Source organism: Mobula birostris, chromosome 5 (assembly GCF_030028105.1).
Source record: "Mobula birostris isolate sMobBir1 chromosome 5, sMobBir1.hap1, whole genome shotgun sequence".
Taxonomy (NCBI): Eukaryota; Metazoa; Chordata; class Chondrichthyes; order Myliobatiformes; family Myliobatidae; genus Mobula; species Mobula birostris.
In genome coordinates this window covers 193,143,495-193,165,977 of record NC_092374.1, presented here as the reverse complement: position 1 = coordinate 193,165,977, position 22,483 = coordinate 193,143,495, and the positions used below count along the sequence as shown (strand labels likewise).

The 22,483-nt window shown below is 46.0% G+C and overlaps 1 protein-coding gene across 2 annotated transcripts in view; it reads left to right on the top strand.

Annotated features, from left to right (window-relative positions):
* The first annotated feature begins 40 nt into the window (after window positions 1-40).
* The window catches only part of LOC140198186 (flotillin-1-like), an 83,459-nt gene continuing 61,016 nt past the window's right edge, over window positions 41-22,483 (top strand). The window contains exon 1 of one of the 2 annotated variants that reach the window (XM_072259190.1): window positions 41-297. The gene's annotated coding sequence lies outside the window, so the exon portion shown is untranslated. The remainder of the gene's footprint in view (window positions 298-22,483) is intronic. The other variant, XM_072259189.1, reaches the window with a different exon arrangement.

Below are 22,483 nucleotides of genomic sequence, written 5' to 3'. Positions count from 1 at the left end.
GTCCGGAGCCCCGGTCCGAGTGTATGTTGGTCCTCCCGGCTGGGGTGTCGCTGAGGGGCTCAGGCCCTTGTGTTTACAGCCCTCCCAGCCGGGGCGGCGCTGTGCCTAGTCCCGGGTTTGCGTTAGCCCTCCCTGGCGGGGTGGCGCTGTTCCCGGTTTGTGCACAGGCCTTGGTGTATGCCCGTTTTCCTGGCCGGGGCGGAGCTGTTTGTATCTGTTGCGCGGGTGTGTCAGCCTTGGGCCGAAGGTAAATAAGCCCTCTGACGGTCGGTCGCAGGGAGCAACGGCGTGGACGAGGTGAGTGCGGGAGCACCAGGTCTGGCTTCCCCTCCAGACAACCAGAGAAATCTGGTCGGTGTCGGCAGTTGCCGGGGGAACGTCAGGGTCTGTCAGAGAGGGAGACCCAGGGCCCCTCGGGCATTTGCTCGATTGAGGGTGGGATCAATGTTTAATCCCGTTGGAGAGAGGAGTGATCAATGTTTAATCCCGTTGTTGGGAGGAGTGATCAATGTTTAATCCCCTTGCGGGGAGGGGGAATCCGTCAAGGCGTAGAATCAGCGTTTAAGGTGCCTGATGGGGTTGAGATCCGTATTTAAACTTTTTGAGGAGAGTGGGGCCCGTGTTCAATCCCCCTGTGGGGAGGGGCGAGCAGTGTTTAATCCTCCTGAGGGGGTATGATCAGCATTTAGTCCTTCAGGAGGGTGGAATCAATGGGGAGGGGGGTGGGTCAGTGTTTAAACTTCTAGAGGGGGTGGGATCAGTATTTAAATTTCTTGAGGTAATTATTTATTGGGGTAATTATTTCTTGAGGTAGGATAATTATTTAAACTCCTTGTTTGGGTGGGATCAGCAATCAAAGCCCTCAAGGATGGTGGGATCAGAGTTTAAACTCTTTGAAGAAAAGTGTGATTGGTGTTTAAAGTCCTCAGAGAAGGTAGGATCACTGTTCAGTGCCTTAGGGGAGGTTGGGTTCAGAATTTAAAACCCGTGTGTTCACCGTTTGTCACAAATGGTTCTGGAAGGGAGTACTGTGCTGTGATTTCCACCTCCTGCAGCCTCCACAATGGAAGGTTCTTGGCAGAGGAGGTTATATTAGAGTTGAGGGAGAGTTCATGCAGTGGTTATTGTTGATGAGAAACCAAACGGCCAAAGAATACAGGTCTGAGTGGCTGAATAGCCAGCTTTGATGATCCAGGATGGTTTAGGACCTCTAATTTCTGCATTGCCCAGATAGTCATCTTCTACTTCAGTAACACACATCAAAGTTGCTGGTGAACGCAGCAGGCCAGGCAGCATCTGTAGGAAGAGGTGCAGTCGACATTTCAGGCCGAGACCCTTCGTCAGGACTAACTGAAGGGTGTAGGCCTGAAACGTCGACTGCACCTCTTCCTACAGATGCTGCCTGGCCTGCTGCGTTCACCAGCAACTTTGATGTGTGTTGCTTGAATTTCCAGCATCTGCAGAATTCCTGTTGTTCTACTTCAGTAATCTCGTTTTAGTGTTCCCAACTCTTTTCCCCTATTGCCAAGCTCGCAGATCCTGCAGCCCCTATCCGCCTTTTTGGTTCTTTTCCAGCCTAAATTCACTTTGCACGGCGTGTAACCTCATCCAGTAGTATGACAGTTTTTTTTAATACGAACTTCCGCAATCCCATTTACTCTGCCTCCCACCTGCTCCCAAGGCTGCATTGACAGGCTGTCAGTTTTAAAACTTTCATCTCACTTTTAGAATTAGAATCAGAGAATCAGGTTTAATATCACCAGTTTCTGTTGTGAAATTTGTTAACTTTACAAAGCAATATATGATAAATAAAGAGACAAAAACTGAATTACTGTAAGAATTTCTATTAAGTAAAACAAATAGTGCAAAACCAGAAATAAAAAGTAGTAAGGTAGTGTTTGTGGGTTCAATGTCCATTTAGAAATTGGATGGCAGAGGGGAAGAAGCTCTTCCTGAGTTGCTAAGTGTGTGCATTCAGGCTTCTGCACCTCCTTCCTGATGGTAACAATGAAAAGAGACCATGTCCTATGTGTTGGGGGCCCTTAATGATAGATGCTGCCTCCCTGAGACATTGTTCCTTGAAGATGTCTTGGATACTACGGAAGCTAGTACCCATGATGGAACTGACTAATTTTACAACTTTCTGCAATCTACTTTGATCTTGTGCAGTTGCCCCTACCCCCAAACAAGACGGTGATGCAGAATGCTCTCCACAATACATTTGTAGAAGTTTTTGAGTTCAGTGATTTCACCACCACTTCCTGAGCTTTCACCACCCCCTCAACTCTGTAACGTCTTTTGGCCATACAGCTATAACGGCATGAGGGGGAATAGACAGGGTGAACACATATCATCTTATTCCCAAGGACGGGGGAACAAAAAGCTAGTGGGCATAGGTTTAAAGTGAGAGGGCAAGGGGAGTTGCAGGGAAAACTTCCTCATGCAGAGGGTGGTGTGTGTATTGAATGATGTACCAGAGAAAGGGGTTGAGGCAAGTGCAGTAGCCACATTTAAAGGCATTTAGATAAGTACACAGGGAAGAGGGGTATGCCAAACATTGGGAAATGGGGATCATGTGATGGACACCATAGTTGGCACAGACAAGTTGGGCGAAGGGCCTGTTTCCTTGCTATATTACTGTCTGAACCCCCTTCTCCAGTCCTGACCTCCCTACCTGTGGTTTGTGGCGGTGGAATTCGTTCTGCTTTTACGAACATAGAAAGAGCAGAACATCCAGCTCCTTCAGCCTGCTGCATCATCCATCAAAGTCAAGGTTCATCTATGACCTCACACATTATTTGCCTGCCTTTTCTCTGGATCCTTTTAAAATGCAGCAATCTATCAACATCTCTTTCTGACTAACTCGGTCTCCACAATCCTCCAAGATAACAATTTCCAAAGACACCCTGCCCTCTGCATGAAGGACACATTTCCTCATTTCAGTCCTGAATGGCCTGCCCCCTTGTTCCGAGACCATGACTGCACAGTCAGGAGCAACATCCTCCCTGCAAAACCTCATTGAGGTCACCTCTATTCTTGTAAACTCTAGCGAATGCAAGCCTAGCCCACTCAGTTTCCCACGTGCGGTGTACAAGAAGGACTCTCTTTCTGCAATGAGCATATCTCGTTCAGGTAAGGAGACCAAAATGTACCCAGTACTCTAGGTTGTGGCTTTGCTAAAGCCCTTAGAAATTACATGAAGACATCTTTACTCTTACATTCAAATTCTCATGCAATGAGGGCCAAAATATCATTTGCCCAGTCACTCATTTTTACTCTAGACCCCAGAATCAGCTGTCTGTTGTGTTTCCATATCATCTGCATACTATAATTTCAGGAACATCTTAGAAAGCCATAGTCATAGAACACTACAGGTAGAAACAGGCCCTTTGGCCCATCTAGTCTGTGCCAAACTATTCATCTGCCAAGTTCCATTGCCCTGCACCCGGACCATAGCCCTCCATACACCTCCCATTCATGTTCTCTTAATTGTTGAAATTGAACCTGCATTCACTGCTTTTGCTGACAGCTCATTCTACATTCTGACCACCCTCTTGAGCGAAGAAGTACCTACTGATGATCCCCTAAACAGTTCACTTTTCATCTTAAACCCATAACTTGTAGACTCTTCTTGGGCTTCCAGCCTGGTAAAGGTATTGATTTTAACCGAGGTTTTGATGACAAACTCTGCCATCATCAGGGATGATGCCTGGGCATGTCTAGTCTGGTGGTATTTATACCCCTGCCATCTGTCCCTCCTGATCGGTTAGTCCTCATCTAATCAGATGTCCACTGTCCCACCCTGTTTACAATCAAATTCCAGTTCTTACTTAGAGCCAGACCTTTGTCTTTGTTAAAATTCTTTTCCTCTAGTTTTATTTCAATGGCTTCCTTCGCCGGGCAGTCCCAAAAACCATTACTACTTCACATTAGTTTTGTGCCGTCAAAGTTAATCCTATGGCCATTGTGAATGCAGTGTTCTGCTACACCCGATTTCTCTGTTTAACCCAAACAGATACACCTCCTGTGCTCCTTGATAAGGGTTTCCATCGTACGTCCCATCTGGCTGATATACACTGCTCTGCATTCACAGGGAGTCATGTAAGCGCCAGCCGCCCTGAGTTCCAGGTCATCTTTGACCCACATAATCTGTAATTTGAGTTTCCTTATGGGTTTGTGGATGGTATTAATCTTGATATTTCTTCAGAATCCTACTGATCCTTCCAGAAACCATTGAAATATAGGGAAGACAGTTGATAGCAATGGGTTATTCCTCGTTGTTCAGTTTCCTGGTTTCTCTGTCAGCCCTTTCTAAGAGCCTGATTGATTTCCTTCACCCTGTAGCCATTCTGTAGGAATATTACGGGTAATCGTCCTATTTCCTCGTGAAGATTCTCCGGGTCCAAAGTAGTTTTCACACAGTTAATCAAAGTAGAAAGAACTGCTGCTTGTTGGGAAGCGTGATAGTGACTGTTACTGTTGAGGTATAAGCCTGTGTTAGTGGGTTTCTGATGGACGCCATGCCCGAGGCTTCCGTCTGGTTTCCGTCATATTAGAATATCCAGGAACAGGAGGCACCCCTTCTTCTCCATCTTCATCGTAAGTTGAATGTTTGGATGTATGCTTCTCAGATGGTTGTGGAGCAATTGCAGTGCCTGGAGTCCATGAGGCCACACTACAAAGGTGTCATCGACATATCTGAAGAAGCATTTGGGGCAAAAGGGTGATGAACTCCAAGCCCTTTGCTCAAAGCCCTTCATGTGGAAACTAGCAATAGCCGGCGATGAGGACGATCCCACGGCCTCTACGTCTGTTTGTTCACAGTAGATCCCCTTATAGAGAAAGAACACTGATGTAACAGTGTATTCAAAAAGGTCAGTGCTACCCTTATCAAACCTTGACTGTGGGGGAGGACCAAGCTGTCCACAATGGGAACTCTTGTGAACAGGGACATAGCAGTATTTCAATGGAGTAAGGGAAATTACAGTGGTATGAGAGCCCTCACCCCATCCTCCCGCCACCACAACAGGGACAGAGCTCCCCTTGTCCTCACCTACCACCCCACCAGCCTCCGGATCCAGCACGTTATCCTCCGCAACTTCCGCCACCTTCAACAGGACCCTACCACTAAGCACATCTTTCTCTCTCCACCTCTCTCCGCTTTCCACAGGGATCAGTCGCTCCACGGCTCCCTGATCCACACGTCCCTCCCCACGAATCTCCCACCCAGCACTTATCCCTGTAAGCGCAAGTGCTACGCCTGTCCCTACATCTCCTCTCTTGCCACCATTCAGGGCCCCAAACAGTCCTTCTAAGTGAGGCAACACTTCACTTGTGAGTCTGTTGGGGTCATCTATTGCATCCGGTGCTCCCGGTGCGGCCTCCTCTACATCGGTGAAACCCGACACAGATTGGGGGATGGCTTCATCGAGCACCTCCGCTCCGTCCGGCAAAACAGACAGAATCTCCTGGTAGCCACCCACCAACTCTGCTTCCCATTCCCATTCAGGTATGTCCATACATGGCCTCCTCTACTGCCATGATCAGGCTAAACTCAGGTTGGAGGAGCAACACCTCATATATTGTCCAGCCCCTTGGTATGAACATAGAATTCTCCAACTTCCGGTAATTCCCTTCCCCTATCCCTATTTCACTCTGCCCCCTCCCCCAGCTGCCTATCACCTCCCTCATGGTTCTGCCTCCTTCTACTACCCATTGTATTTTCCCCTATTCCTCCTTCACCTTTCCTGCCTATCACCTCCCTGCTTCCCTTCCCCCACCCCTTTATCTTTCCCCTTACTGGTTTTTCACCTGGAACCTACCAGCCTTCTCCTTCCCACCCTCCTCCCACCTTCTTTATAGGGCCTCTGCTCTTCCCCTCTACAGCCCTGACGAAGGGTTCCAGCCCGAAACGTCGACTCATCGTTTCCACGATTGCTGCCTGACCTGCTGAGTTCCTCCAGTGTGTTGTGAGTGGTATGAGAGGGGAGTTGGCCACAGTAAATTGTATGGAGATGCTGGCAGGGATGTCAGCAGAGCAGCAATGGAGTGAGTTTCTAGGAAAAATGAGGAAGTTGCAGGATAGATGTATTCCAAAAAGAAAGAAATACTCAAATGGCAAAATAGTACAACTGTGGCTGACAAGGGAAGTCAAAGCTAATGTAAAAGCAAAACAGGGGGCATACAACAAAGCAAAAATTAGTGGGAAGACAGAGGATTGGGAAGCTTCTAAAAACCCTACAGACAGCAACTAAAAGAATCATTCAGAGGGAAAAGTTGAAATATGAAAGCAAGCTAGCAAACAATATCAAAGTGGATGGTAAAAGCTTTTTCAAGTATGTAAAAAAAAAAAGAGATGAGAGTGGACAGCTAGAAAATGAAGCTGGAGAAATAATAATGGGGGTCAAGGAGATGGCAGATGAACTAAATGAGTATTTTGCATCAGTCTTCAACGTGGAAGACACTAGCAGTGTGCTAGATTGAATTGAACTGACTTTATTACTTACATCCTTCATACACATGAGGGTAAAAATCTTTACGTTACCTCTCTGTCTAAACGTGCAATGTGCAATTTATAGTAATTTGTAATAAATATTATGTACAACAGGATAGTCAAGATAATGTAGAAATACAGTTGTATCAGCATGAATCCAGCAGTCTTATGGCCTGTTGGAAGAAGCTCCCAGAGCCTACTGGTCCTGATTTTTATGCTATGGTACCATTTCCCAGATGGTAGCAGCTGGAACAGTTTGTGGTTGGGATGACTCAGGTCCCCATTGATCCTTCAGGCCGTTTTTATACACCTGTCTTTGTAAATGTCCTGAATAGTGGGAAGTTCACATCTACAGATGCGCTGGGCTGTCCACACCACTCTCTGCAGACTCCTGCGATTGAGGGAAGTACAATTCCCATACCAGGCAGTGATGCAGCCACTCATGATGTTATCAATTGTGCCCCTATAGAAAGTTCTTAAGATTTGGGGGCCCAAACCAAACTTCTTCAACCATCTGAGGTGAAAGAGGCGCTGTTGTGCCTTTTTCACCACGGAGCCTGTATGTATAGACCACGTGAGATTCTCGGTGATGTTTATGCTGAAGAACTTAAAGCTGTTCACCCTCTTAACCCCAGATCCATTGATGTCAATAGGGGCTAGCCTGTCTCCATTCCTCCTGTAATCCACAACCAGCTCCTTTGTTTTTACGACATTGAGGGAGAGGATGTTTTCTTCACACCACTGTGTCAGCGTGATGACTTCTTCTCAGTAGACTGCTTCGTTATTACTTGAGATCAGGTCAATCTGTATAGTGTTGTCAGCAAATTCAATTAGCAGATTGGAGCTGTGGGTGGAGACAGTGTCATGGGTATACAGAGAGTAAAGGAGGGGACTTAGTCCACAGCCCTGAGGAGTACCTGTGTTGAGCATCAGAGGGGCAGAGGTGAGGGAGCCCACTCTTACCACCTGCCGGCAATCTGACAGGAAGTCCGGGATCCAGCTACACAAGGCAGGGTGAAGGTCGAGGTCTCTAAGCTGATTGCCGAGCCTGGAAGGAATTAGATTAGATTAGATTGTGAAGGCACGCCGTCCTCTTTTATTGTCATTTAGTAATGCATGCATTAAGAAATGATACAATATTCCTCCGGTGTGATATCACAAAAGCACAGGATAGAGCAAGACTGAAAAACTAACAAAAACCACATAATTATTACATATAGTTACAACAGTGCAACAATACCATAACTTGATGAAGAGCAGGCCATGGCACAGTAAAAAAGTTCAAAGTCTCTCGGAAGTCCCACATCTCACACAGACGGGAGAAGGAAGAAAACTCTCCCTGCCATGCCCGACCACAGTCCGACTCTGAGTCATCCGAAAACTTCGAGCTCTGATCAGCCCTCCGACACCGAACACCATCTCTATCCGAACGCTTCGACCTCAGCCTCGGTTGCCAGCATCAGGCAAAGCCGGGGATTTTGGGGCCTTCCCTCTGGAGATTCTCGATCACACAGTAGCCATCTTCTCCTCCTGCCTAATGTGTTGAATGCTGAACTGTAGTCCAAGAACAGCATGCATGTTTTGAATTAGGTGATGGAATAGATGGCTTTGTTGCCAAGTTTGCAGACGATATGAAGATTGGTGGAGCAGCAAGTAGTGTTGAGGAAATGGGTAGGATGCAGAAAGACTTAGACAGGTTAGGAGAATGGGCAAGAGAGTGGCAAATGAAATACATGGTCATGCACTTTGCTGGTAGAAATAAATGTGCGGACTATTTTCTAAATGGGGAGGAAATCCAAAAATCTTGGAGTCAAAGGGACTTGGGAATCCTTGTGCAGAGCATCCTATAGGTTAAAGGTTTCTGGGTGTCAGGATCTCCCAGGACCTGAAGCGGCCACCCAACAGGGACATAGAAACATAGAAAATAGGTGCAGGAGTAGGCCATTCGGCCCTTCGAGCCTGCACCGCCATTTATTATGATCATGGCTGATCATCCAACTCAGAACACCGCCCCAGCCTTCCCTCCATACCCCCTGACCCCCGTAGCCACAAGGGCCATATCAAACTCCCTCTTAGATATAGCCAATGAACTGGCCTCAACTGTTTCCTGTGGCAGAGAATTCCACAGATTCACCACTCTCTGTGTGAAGAAGTTTTTCCTAATCTCAGTCCTAAAAGGCTTCCCCTCTATCCTCAAACTGTGACCCCTCGTTCTGGACTTCCCCAACATCGGAAACAATCTTCCTGCATCTAGCCTGTCCAATCCCTTTAGGATCTTGTACGTTTCAATCAGATCCCCCCTCAATCTTCTAAATTCCAATGAGTACAAGCCCAGTTCATCCATTCTTTCTTCATATGAAAGTCCTGCCATCCCAGGAATCAATCTGGTGAACCTTCTCTGTACTCCCTCTATGGCAAGGATGTCTTTCCTCAGATTAGGGGACCAAAACTGCACACAATACTCCAGGTGCGGTCTCACCAAGGCCTTGTACAACTGCAGTAGTACCTCCCTGCTCCTGTACTCTAATCCTCTCGCTATAAATGCCAGCATACCATTCGCCTTTTTCACCGCCTGCTGTACCTGCATGCCCACTTTCAATGACTGGTGTATAATGACACCCAGGTCACGTTGCACCTCCCCTTTTCCTAATCGGCCACCATTCAGATAATAATCTGTTTTCCTATTTTTGCCACCAAAATGGATAACTTCACATTTATCCACATTAAATTGCATCTGCCATGAATTTGCCCACTCACCCAACCTATCCAAGTCACCCTGCATCCTCTTAGCATCCTCCTCACAGCTAACACTGCCACCCAGCTTCGTGTCATCCGCAAACTTGGAGATGCTGCATTTAATTCCCTCATCCAAGTCATTAATATATATTGTAAACAACTGGGGTCCCAGCACTGAGCCTTGCGGTACCCCACTAGTCACCGCCTGCCATTCTGAAAAGGTCCCGTTTATTCCCACTCTTTGCTTCCTGTCTGCTAACCAACTCTCCACCCACACCAATACCTTACCCCCAATACCGTGTGCTTTAAGTTTGCACACTAATCTCCTGTGTGGGACCTTGTCAAAAGCCTTCTGAAAATCCAAATATACCACATCCACTGGTTCTCCCCTATCCACTCTACTAGTTACATCCTCAAAAAATTCTATGAGATTCGTCAGACATGATTTTCCTTTCACAAATCCATGCTGGCTTTGTCCGATCCTTTAACCACTTTCCAAATGTGCTGTTATCACATCCTTGATAACTGACTCCAGCAGTTTCCCCACCACCGACGTTAGGCTAACCGGTCTATAATTCCCCGGTTTCTCTCTCCCTCCTTTTTTAAAAAGTGGAGTTACATTCGCCACCCTCCAATCCTCAGGAACTGGTCCAGAATCTAACGAGTTTTGAAAAATTATTACTAATGCATCCACTATTTCTTGGGCTACTTCCTTAAGCACCCTGGGATGCAGACCATCTGGCCCTGGGGATTTATCTGCCTTCAATCCCTTCAATTTACCTAACACCACTTCCCTACTAACATGTATTTCGCTCAGTTCCTCCATCTCACTGGACCCTCTGTCCCCTACTATTTCTGGAAGATTATTTATGTCCTCCTTAGTGAAGACAGAACCAAAGTAATTATTCAATTGGTCTGCCATGTCCTTGCTCCCCATAATCAACTCACCTGTTTCTGCCTGCAGGGGACCTACATTTGTCTTTACCAGTCTTTTCCTTTTTACATATCTATAAAAGCTTTTACAGTCAGTTTTTATGTTCCCCGCCAGTTTTCTCTCATAATCTTTTTTCCCCTTCCTAATTAAGCCCTTTGTCCTCCTCTGCTGAACTCTGAATTTCTCCCAGTCCTTAGGTGAGCCACTTTCTCTGGCTAATTTGTATGCTGCTTCTTTGGAATTGATACTATCCCTAATTTCTCTTGTCAGCCACGGGTGCACTACCTTCCTTGATTTATTCTTTTGCCAAACAGGGATGAACATTTGTTGCAGTTCATCCATGCAACCTTTAAATGCTTGCCATTGCATATCCACCGTCAATCCTTTAAGTGTCATTTGCCAGTCTATCTTAGCTAATTCACGTCTCATACCTTCAAAGTTACCCCTCTTTAAGTTCAGAACCTTTGTTTCTGAATTAACTATGTCACTCTCCATCTTAATGAAGAATTCCACCATATTATGGTCACTCTTACCCAAGGGGCCTCTCACGACAAGATCGCTAATTAACCCTTCCTCATTGCTCAAAACCCAGTCCAGAATAGCCTGCTCTCTAGTCGGTTCCTCGTCATGTTGGTTCCAAAAAAACCATCCTGCATACATTCCAAGAAATCCTCTTCCTCAGCACCTTTACCAATTTGGTTCACCCAATCTACATGTAGATTGAAGTCACCCATTATAACTGCTGTTCCTTTATTGCACACATTTCTAATTTCCTGTTTAATACCATCTCCGACCTCACTACTACTGTTAGGTGGCCTGTACACAACTCCCACCAGCGTCTTCCGCCCCTTAGTGTTACGCAGCTCTACCCATATCGATTCCACATCTTCCCGGCTTATGTCCTTCCTTTCTATTGCGTTAATCTCTTCTTTAACCAGCAACGCCACCCCACCTCCCCTTCCTTCATGTCTATCCCTCCTGAATATTGACTATCCCTGAACGTTGAGCTCCCATCCCTGGTCACCCTGGAGCCATGTCTCTGTGATCCCAACTATATCATAATCATTAATAACAATCTGCACTTTCAATTCATCCACCTTATTACGAATGCTCCTTGCATTGACACACTAAGCCTTCAGGCGCTCTTTTACAACTCTCTTAGCCCTTATACAATTATGCTGAAAAGTGGCCCTCTTTAATGCTTGCCCTGGATTTGTCGGCCTGCCACTTTTACTTTTCTCCATAGTACTTTTTGTTTCTACCCTCACTTTACACCCCTCTGTCTCTCTGCACTGGTTCCCATCCCCCTGTAGTGAACTAACCTCCTCACGCCTAACCTCTTTAATTTGATTCCCACCCCCCAACCATTCTAGTTTAAAGTCACCTCAGTAGCCCCGGCTAATCTCCCTGCCAGGATATTGGTCCCCCTAGGATTCAGGTGCAACCCGTCCTTTTTGTACAGGTCACGCCTGCGCCAAAAGAGTTCCCAATGATCCAAAAACTTGAATCCCTGCCCCCTGCTCCAATCCCTCAGCCACGCATTTATCCTCCACCTCATCGCATTCCTACTCTCACTGTCGCGTGGCACAGGCAGTAATCCTGAGATTACTACCTTTGCGGTCCTTTTTCTCAACTCCCTTCCTAGCTCCCTATATTCTCCTTCCAGGACCTCATCCCTTTTCCTACCTATGTCATTGGTACCTATATGTACCACGACCTCTGGCTCCTCACCCTCCCACTTCAGGATATCTTGGACACGATCAGAAATATCCCGGACCCTGGCACCAGGGAGGCAAACTACCATCCGGGTCTCTGGACTGCGTCCACAGAATCGCCTATCTGACCCCCTTACTATCGAGTCCCCTATCACAACTGCCCTCCTCTTCCTTGCCCTACCCTTCTGAGCTACAGGGCCGGACTCTGTGCCAGAGGCACGGCCACTGTCGCTTCTCCCGGGTAAGCCGTCCCCCCCCAACAGTACTCAAACAGGAGTACCTGTTGTTAAGGGGCACAGCCACCGGGGTACTCCCTATTACCTGACCTTTCCCCTTCCCCCTCCTAACCGTGACCCACTTGTCTGCCTCCCGTGGCCCCGGCGTGACCACCTGCCTGCAGCTCCTCTCTATCACCTCCTCACTCTCCCTGACCAGACGAAGGTCATCGAGCTGCAGCTCCAGTTCCGTAACGCGGTCCCTAAGGAGCTGCATCTCGATGCACTTGGCGCAGATGTAGACGTCCGGGAGGCTTGTAGACTCCAGGGCCTCCCACATCCGGCACCGAGAACAGCAAACTGCCCTCACACTCATACTGCCCCTCTCCTCAAATAACAACAGAAAATGAATGCCAAACCTCCCTCGCCTCGCCTTTTTCCGCCTAAGCCCGTTGAGCCGAAGCCCTTAAGTCTTCACTCTGCTCCCGGCTCACTCCGCAGCCCGCAAACTCCGCTGCCCGCTCTATGAGGCTCTGTTCCTTTTAAATCTGCCGCGCTGCACAGCCCGACGTCACACGCCTGCGCAGTCCCGCCTCTCAGAACGCTGTTGGAGAAAAAAAATAACGAAAATTTCAAAAATGTCTTTCTTGGCACTCCCACTCAGACTCTCAGACACTCTTATCAAAAAGGCTCAGCAGTGGTTGTATTTCCTACGTCAGCTCAGGAAGTACAACCTACCTCAGGAGCTGCTGATTCAATTCTATTCAGGAATAATCCAGTCTGTTCTCTGTTCGTCCATCACTGTCTGGTTTGGATCAGCTACCAAACAAGACAAGAATAGACTCCAAAGAACCGTCAGGGCTGCGGAAAGGATTATTGGTGTGAAGCTGCCCTCGATCCAAGACTTATGTGCAGCTAGAGTCAGGAAGCGAGCAAGCAGCATCACTGTAGACTCATCACACCCTGGACACCACCTGTTCCAACTCCTTCCTTCTGGTAGGCGCTTTGGATCACCGTATGCCAGGACAAATAGGTACAAGAACAGTTTCTTTCCGTATGCCATCAGTTTTATGAACACTTGAATTTTAGTCTATTATAAATGAAGTCCACCTGTACATACACTGGTATACCTCATTGTATATAGTTCACGATTATTTGCACTAGTGTTTTGTTTGCCTTTTGATTCTGTACAGCGAGAGCTCAGGGAAACCGGCATCAAATTCCCAGTATGTGTCCACATACTTGGCAATAATAAAGGATTCTGATTCTGATTCTGATTCTGAACTTGCAGGTAGAGTCGATGGTGAGGAAGGCATATGCAATGTTAGCATTCATTTCAAGAGGTCTAGAATACAAGAACAGGGATGTGATGCTGAAGCTTTATAAGGCCTCGCCTTGAGTATTGCGAACAGTTTTGGGCTCACCTGAGAAAAGGTGTGCTGGCACTGGAGATGGTTCGGAGGAGGTTCACATGAATGATTCCAGGAAGCAAAGGATTGTCGTACAAGGAAAGTTTGATGACTCTGGGTCTGTACTCGCTGGTATTTAGAAAGATGAGGGGGATCTCATTGAAACCTTTCGAAAGTTGGAAGGCCTAGACAGAATAGATGTGGAAAGGATGTTTCTCCTGGTGGGGGAGTCTAGGACAAGAGGGCACAGCCTCAGGATAGAGGGGCATCCATTTAAAATTGAGTTGAAGAGAAATTTCTTTAGCCAAAGGGTGATAAATCCGTGGAATTTATTACCACAGGCAGCTGTGAAGGCCAGGTTGTTGGGTGTGTTTAAGGTCAAGCTTGATAGGTTTTTGATTGGACACGGCATCAAAGGTTACAGAGAAGGCTGGGGATTGGGGCTGAGGAGGGCAAAAAAGGATCAGCCATGATTGAATGATGGAGCAAACTTGATGGGCCAAATGGCCTAATTCTGCTCCTGTGTCTTATGGTCAAAACAGATTTCAAGACAGTATGTCAGTGATAATAAACCTGATTGTGATTCTAAAAGTCAAATTCGAGTTTACTGCATATGCATATGTCCACATATGCACAGGTGCAATGAAAATCTTACTTGCGGCAGCATCACGGGCACATAGCATTAGATAAGCAGCGTTTGCAAGTAAAACACAGACATATATTACACATAGTTTTACAACAAAGAACAGAATTTCAAGTACTCTAACTTTGTTCATCAACTTGTCAGGGACAATTTCAAAAGCCTTTTAAAGAGCTACGTACACCACATCCACTGGTTTCCTCTTTTTCTCTACTAGATGCATCGTCAAAGAATGCCAACAAACAAATATGATTCCTTTTCACAAATTGAGGTTGACTGCTGAGTCATATTCCTTTCCAAGTTCTTGATAACGGCTTTACCAGTGAATCCATCTTTTTCTGACGCAGGCTGTTTTCTGTTCCATATCTCCTTCCTTTCTTACACACTGGGGCTGCAGCTGCCGCCCTCCAATGTTCCAGGATAAACAGAGGTTTGGGAAGTGATAAGCCACTAAATCCACAGCCAGCTCTTGAAAATTTTGGGACATAGATCATTGGGAGTTATCTGATTTCCGGCACATTAACTTCTCTCGTGGTAATTCCCTGATAATTTTTTTTTACTGTCTTATTTGCCCTGCCCCTTTAGTTTCCCAGTATTCTGGGAGTCGTTTTTGTCTCCCCTGTTTTTGCTTTCAGAGTCAGTCAGGTTTATTATCACTGGCATGTAATGTGAAATTTATTAACTTAGCAGCAGCAGTTCAATGCAGTACATAATCTAGCAGAGAGAAAAAAAAATAATAAATAAAATAAAACATAATAAATAAACAAGTAAATCACTTAAGTATATTGAATAGATTTTTTTAAAAATGTGCAAAAACTGAAATACTGTACATTAAAAAAGTGAGGTAGTGTCCAAAGCTTCAATGTCCATTTAGGAATCGGATGGCAGAGGGGAAGAAGCTGTTCCTGAATCACTGAGTGTGTGCCTTCAGGCTTCTGTATCTCCTACCTGATGGTAACAGTGAGAAAAGGGCATGCCCTGGGTGTTGGGGGTCCTTAATAATGAACGCTGCCTTTCTGAGACACTGCTCCCAAAAGATGTCCTGGGTACTTTGTAGGCTAGTGCCCAAGATGGAGCTGACTAGATTTACAACCTTCTGCAGCTTCTTTCGGTCCTGTGCAGTAGCCCTTCCATACCAGACAGTGATGCAGCCTGTCAGAATGCTCTCCATGGTACAACTATAGAAGTTTTTGAGAGTATTTGTTGACATGTCAAATCTGTTCAAGCTGCTAATGAAGTATAGCCACTGGCTTGCCTTCTTTATGACTACATCAATATGTTGGGACCAGGTTAGATCCTCAGGGATCTTGACACCCAGGAACTTGAAGCTGCTCACTTTCTCCACTTCTGATCCCTCTATGAGGGCTGGTATGTGTTCCTTCATCTTACCCTTCCTGAAGTCCACAGTCAGCTCTTTTGTCTTACTGACATTGAGTGCCAGGTTGTGCTACAACACCATTCCGCAAGTTGGCATATCTCACTCCTGTACGCCCTCTCGTCACCATCTGAGATTCTATCAACAATGGTTGTATCGTCAGCAAATTTGTTGATGGTATTTGAGCTATGCCTCACCACATAGTCATGTGTCTACTGTGACAAGAATACACATAGATAAGATGTTAGCTGTCCTGTGTGATCAGCAGTTGGTCTGCCACCTGTCTTCAAGAGAGAGATAAGGAATGCAATGAAACAGCATCTGGAGATGTGTAATGAAGGGATGAGAGAGAGAGAGAGAGAGATATATATATATATATATATATATATATATGTATGTATATATGTCTGGAGCAGCTCCCCCTTTGAACCCTGAGTGATGGACAGGCGATACCCCAGCAGGGAGATAAAAAGGGACAGGTTCGCTAAGGCAGGACACACACACGACACTCGAGGTAACGAGACCCTGGAAGCGGTGCGCCTCTCACGAGTCGGTGGGAAGTACCGGACCATAAACGCACAGGGTGGAAAGGTACGATCAGCGGGAACCCGGTGTGTGTCCACCCTTGCTTGGGTGCCGGGTTCACTGCAGAGGATCGACCGCATCTGGAGGAGGGGTCACAGTCGGTGACCTCAGGTGATATCACAAAGGACTCGCCCGAAAGCTGCTTGTGAGCAATATTGCTGGTCTGTGAGTGGAAGCCGTTTCTGAATGATCAGTCATTCTCGATCTCTCTCCCCCTCCCCCCACGTTGTCCATCGCCATGGCAACGATTACTGCGAACTGAACTAAATCGAACTGGACTTTTGTGTCACTTTGAAATTGGTCATTTACCCCTAGACAACGATAGAGCTTGATTGATGCTATTATCTTAATTCTGTGCACATGTGTGTTTATCATTGCTGAACTGTTGTATTTATTATCCTTTCGATTACTGTGTTGCTTGTTTCTTTAATAAAACTTTCTTAGTTCTAGTAACCCAGACTCCAACTGAGTGATCCATTTCTGCTGGTTTGGCAACCCAGTTACGGGGTACGTAACACTACAGAGAGTAGAGCAGTGGGCTAAGCACACAGTGTTGATCGTCGGTGAGGAGGATATGTTATCACCAATCCGTATAGACTGTGGTCCTCTGGTTGGGAAGTCGAGGATCCAATTGCAGAGGGAGGTACAGAGGCCCAGGTTCTGCAACTTCTCAGTCAGTATTATGGGAATGATGGTATTAAATGCTAAACTATAGTTGATGAACCAGCATCCTGACGTAGGTGTGTGTGTTGTCTAGGTGCTCTAAAGCCGTGTGGAGAGTCATTGGGATTGCATCTGCCATTGACCTATTGTGGCGATAGGCAAATTGCAATGGGTCCAGGTCCTTGCTGAGGCAGGAGTTCTGTCTAGTCATAACCAACCTCTCAAAGTATTTCATCACTGTCGATGTGAGTGCTACCAAGCGATAGTCATTAAGGCAGCCCACATTGTTCTTCTTTGGCACTGGTATAATTGTTGCCTTTTTGAAGCAAGTGAGAGCTTCTGTCTGTAGCAGTGAGAGGTTGAAAATGTACTTGGATACTCTTGCTAGTTAGTTGGCACAGGTTTTCAGAGCCTTACCAGGTACTCCATCGGGACCTTCTGCCTTATGAGGGTTCACTCTCTTTAAAGACAGTCTAACATCGGCCTCTGAGACAGATCACAAGATCATCAGGTTTAGCAGGGATCTTCGCAGCCATAGTTGTGTTCTCCCTTTCAAAGCGTGCATAGAAGGCATTGAGTTCATCTGGTAGCGAAGCATCGCTGCCATTCATGCTATTGGGTTTCGCTTTGTAGGATGTAATGTCTTGCAGTCCCTGCCAGAGTTGCCGTGCATCTGATATCGCCTCCAACCTCGATTGAAATTGTCTCTTCGCCCTTGAAATAGCCCTCCACAAATCATACCTGGTTTTCTGGTACAGGCCTGGGTTGCCAGACTTGAATGCCACAGATCTAGCCTTCAGCAGACGATGTACCTCCTGGTTCATCCATGGTTTTTGGTTTGGGAATGTACAGTAAGTCTTCGTAGGCACATGTTCATCCACACAGGTTTTAATGAAGTCAGTAACAACTGCAGCATACTCATCCAGATTCAAAGATGAATCCCTGAATACAGTCCAGTCCACTGATTCAAAGCAGTCCTGTAAGCACTCCTCTGCTTCCCTTGTCCAAACCTTCTTGGTCCTCACTGCTGGTGCTGCAGTCTTCAGTCTCTACCTATACTCAGGGAGTAGAAGTGCAGCTAGGTGATCAGACTTCCCGAAGTGAGGGCATGGAGTAGCATGGTAGGCATTCTTGATGGTGGTGTAACAGTGGTCCAGTGTGTTGTTCCCTCTGGTGTTGCAATTGATCTGTTGGTGGTAGTTGATTAGTGACATTTTCAGAATGGCCTTGTTAAAATCTCCCAGGATGATGGTGAAGGCGTTAGGGTGCGCTGTTTCGTGCATGTTGATCCCATTGCTCAGATCATCTAAAGCCTGCTTGACATTGGCCTGAGGTGGAATGTAAACTGCTACCAAAATGACCCCAGAGAACTCCCGTTGTGAGTAAAAAGGACAACACTTTACTGCTGGATATTCTAGGTCTGGTGAGCAGAATTGGGACAGCACTGATATATTTGTGCACCAAGAGGAGTTGACCATGAGGCATACTCCTCCAACTCTGCTTTTGAGAGACTCTGTAAATCTATCCTGACAGTGTATAGTAAGCCCGTTGATCTGAATCGCTGCATCCGGTACAGAAGGGGTTAACCAGCATTCCGTGAAACAAAGGACACACGCGGTCCTAATGTTCCTCTGATTCAAGACCCTGGCTCTAAGGTCATCGATTTTATTTACCAGAGACTGCACATTCGCCAGCAAGATTGTCGGTATAGGGAGTTTAAAACCCCATTTCCTTAAACGCACTTGTAATCCTGATCTTAAATCTCCTACTCCTTATCTTTAGCCTTTGTCCTCTGGCTTTAGACAGTTTTGTTAAACCTTCTTGCCGTCTCTGCCCCTCATAGTTATATGTATACCTTGATCAGGTCTCAGTCCTGTCCTGATGACTCTCCTCTGCATCTTCTAGAGTGTAATCACGTAATTCCTATCGTGTGGTAACCAGAACGGAACAGTGCTTTCACTGCGGTCTAACCGATATTTAAAAAAGTTGTACCATAACTTCCCTAGTCTTGCATTCTGTGCTCCAGTTAATAATGGGAAATACTTGCTGCAAAGTGCCTATTGGGGAGTGTTGTTGAGCCTGGACAAATGCCAAGCTGTGACTGTTGGAACAGCATTCTGTTTCTCTGAGTGGTTACTGTATTGAAATGCTGTGTGGCTGTTGAGCAACTTTCCGTTAGGAATGCAGGCAACAATGCGTGGTTTTGTGTGGTCAGTTCATCAAGGAAGTGGAAAAAGGTTGCGAAAGCAACGCCTGACTGATCTGGAAAATCTAACTGTTATAATATTCCCAGCATTAAACCCCATCCGTTGTGTGATCAAGCTGCTGACTTGGCTGTTGCTGTGGCAGAGATCCCTTGATTCAGCTGGTGTCAATGTTGCACTAATCCAGAAAATACCGCGTGTCATTTGATTCAGGCATCTAGGCTGTTCATACCATGTACCATGGTATGATCGCCACATCATCGGAATCTCCAAACCCTCCAGTGTGACAATGACTCAAGTGGAGTCATTGTGAGAAAGGATTGTGAAAGAAATGTAAATCTTCCTTTTCAGAAGTAATTAACTCCTGTTGGATGGCCCTATAGATGGATTCCTGACCTCTCAATCTACCCCGTTAACACCGTGTCAGTTATTGCCCACCCGTACGGTGCTTCCTCTGTAACTGTAACACTTTAAGAGGCTTAGATCGAGTGGACAGCCAGAAACTTTTTTCCCAGGGTGAAAATAACTAATTCAAAGAGACATAACTTAAGGTGTTTGGAGGGAAGTTCAGGCGGGATGTCAGTGGTAAGTTTTTTACACACAGAGAGGTGGGTGTGTGGAATCACCCTGCCAGGAGTGGTGGCAGAGGCAGATAGATTAGGAGCATTTAAGAAGCTTTTCGATAGGCGCATGGATGATGGAAAGATGGAGGACCGTGTAGGAGAAAAGGAGTGGATTGATTTTAGAGTAGGTTAAAAGGTTGGCACAAGATCATGAGCTGAATGGCTGGTACTGTGATATAATGTTCTATACTGCATCCTGTTACTGTTTTGCCTTGTATTACCTCAATGCAGTGTTGTAATTCAATGTATTAACAATTTTTTCATGACACCTCAATACACATGACGATAATAAAATAATTTACCAATTTTGCCCTCTTTGTCTCTGCACTCTTGCACCCCATCCTGTATTTGTCAGTCAGGGCATTGAGTATACTAGTTGGGATGCTATATTGCAATTGTGCAAGATGTTGATGGGGTTGCATCTGGGGTATTGTGTGCACTTTTGTTTACCTTGTTATTGGAAAAATGTCACTAAGCTGGAAAGAGTGCTAAGAAGATCTGAGAATGTTTCCAGGACTCAAGGGCCTGAGTTATAAGGAGAGGTTAGGTCATAGACATTAGAGCATAGGAGACGGAGGGGTAAAGTTATAGAGGTGTATCAGATCACAAGGGCACAGATAGGATGAATACATTGTCTATACAGATCAGTGAATTACAACAGAGAGTTGAGGTAATACAATAGAACAGAGAACATGGAACACCACAGCCCCTCCAGCCCAGGGAAAGGAAATCAAAAATAGAGGGTGTAGATTTAAGGTGAGAGGGGAAAGGGTTCAAAAGGACTTGAGAGGCAACTTCTTCACACAAAGGATAGTGTCAGAGGAAGTAGTTGAAGCAGGTGCAATAACAATATTTAAGGCACGTGGACAGGTACATGAATAGGAAATACTTAGAGGGATATAGGCCAAACACAGGCAGGTGGGATTTAGGGCATCTTGGTCGGTATGGACAAGTTGGGCTGAAGGGTCTGTGTCCGTGCTGTATCACTCTTGTGCGTGGCGGAGTGGAGATACGTCCCTACCAAAGGAACTGCAAGGTGCTGCTTCCCTTCCCTCCATCACCCTTGGTCGAGGTGTAGTACCTGCTTAGCGCCTCCCCACCGGTCATGCAAAGCCATGGGAGCTGGTGGTGCATGGTCATATGAACATTTGGTGCATATTCCAAGTCCTGATTATGTGACCACTTAAAGCAAGGCAGACAATTTCTGAAGAGTATTGATGATGGCTGCGGTCACGCATCCAGTAAAGACACTGCCCAGAAGAAGCTAACAGCAAACCACTCCTGTATAAAATTTTGCCAAGAGCAATCATGGTTATGGAAAGACTGTGATCGCCCTCGTTATATGCCATGGCACATAATGATGATGGTGAGCACTCTTGTTTTTCTAGTGTTCTGATTCTGACTGTTATGTAGCATCCTCCAGTGTCACTACTTCTGCTAATTTGAATCTTTACAATGGTTTCCCCTGAGTTGGGGTCTGAAGTTAATCATGTCCCATGGCCTTTGAAATGCAGACAGCTGACATCTCAGTTCAGTTCATCTCCCTTACCTTCTGCTTCGATGGAGCAGAATTTTCTGGCACTGAAGACATTTTTCAACTTCCTGGACTTTGACCGGCTTTCCCCTCAAGCCTGCCATTGTTTTCCTACTTGTTCCTCTCGTTTCTGCGATCAAAAATCTCATCAGTCTGAGAACTGAATATTTTCAGCTCTTTGTGATACAGAATTCCAAATGTTCACAGCCCTTAGAATGAGAAATTTCTCTCTAAACAGCTCACTGCTTACTGTATGACATCGCACCCCTGGTTCTTGACTTTGTGCCACAAGGGATCCGTCCGTTAGCATCTCCCCTGCTGATCTCACTCTGAATCTTGTTCTCGCATCATCTCTGATGTAAACATAATCTTCATCAGGGATGAGACTAAAGCTGCACCGGTATACTGTTACAGCCTGGTACACCTGTGACCTGCTGTGGGTAACTGAGAGCAATAGGCTCATGAAGTCACAACACCAGAACAGGCCCTTCAGCGCACCTCAAACACCCATTTACACTAATCCTACATTAATCCCATTTTATTTTCCTCACTTTCTCATTAACACCCACCTTCCCCTCCAGAATTTCCCATTCACCTCTACTTCTGCTAGAGATTGGGGTTATTTGGTCGCATCTACATCGAAACATACAGTGAAGTGTGCCGTTTGCGTCAATGCCCAACACAGTGCGTGGAGCCCACAAATGTCGCCATGTCTCTGGTGCCAGCATAGCATGGCAACAATTTATTAACCCTTCCTAATCGTGCATCTTTGAAATGTGAAACGAGAGCACCTAAAGGAAACCTATATGATCATGGGGAGAATGTATAAACTACTTGCGCACGGCAGTAGGAATTGAGCTCTGATCACTGGCACTGTAAAGCATTATGTAGCCGCTATGCTGTCACATGAACAAAGTCACAGGAGAGAAGTACTAGTAGATCTGAAGCAGTCTGTTTCTTTATTTGACAAACTGAGACACAATAGGAATTATATTGAGACCCCTTTCGGAGGGAAACAGCCTACTTGACCCAAAGCTGCACGACATTTCATATGCTAAAGAACAAAGGACAATTCAGGACAATTCCATATTTAAAATCACAAACAAGAGAAAATCTGCAGATACTGGAAATCTCAGCAACACACACAAAATGCTGGAGGAACTCAGTAGGCCAGGCAGAATCTAGGAAAAAAAAGTACAGTCGAAGTTTCAGGCTGAAACTCTTCGGCAGGAGTGGAGAATAAAGTTGGGGAGTAGATTTAAAAGGTGGGAAGGGAAAAAAACACAAGGTGATATGTGAGACCTGGAGGGGAAAGGATAAAGTAAAGAGCTGGGAAGTTCATTGATGAAAGAGACAG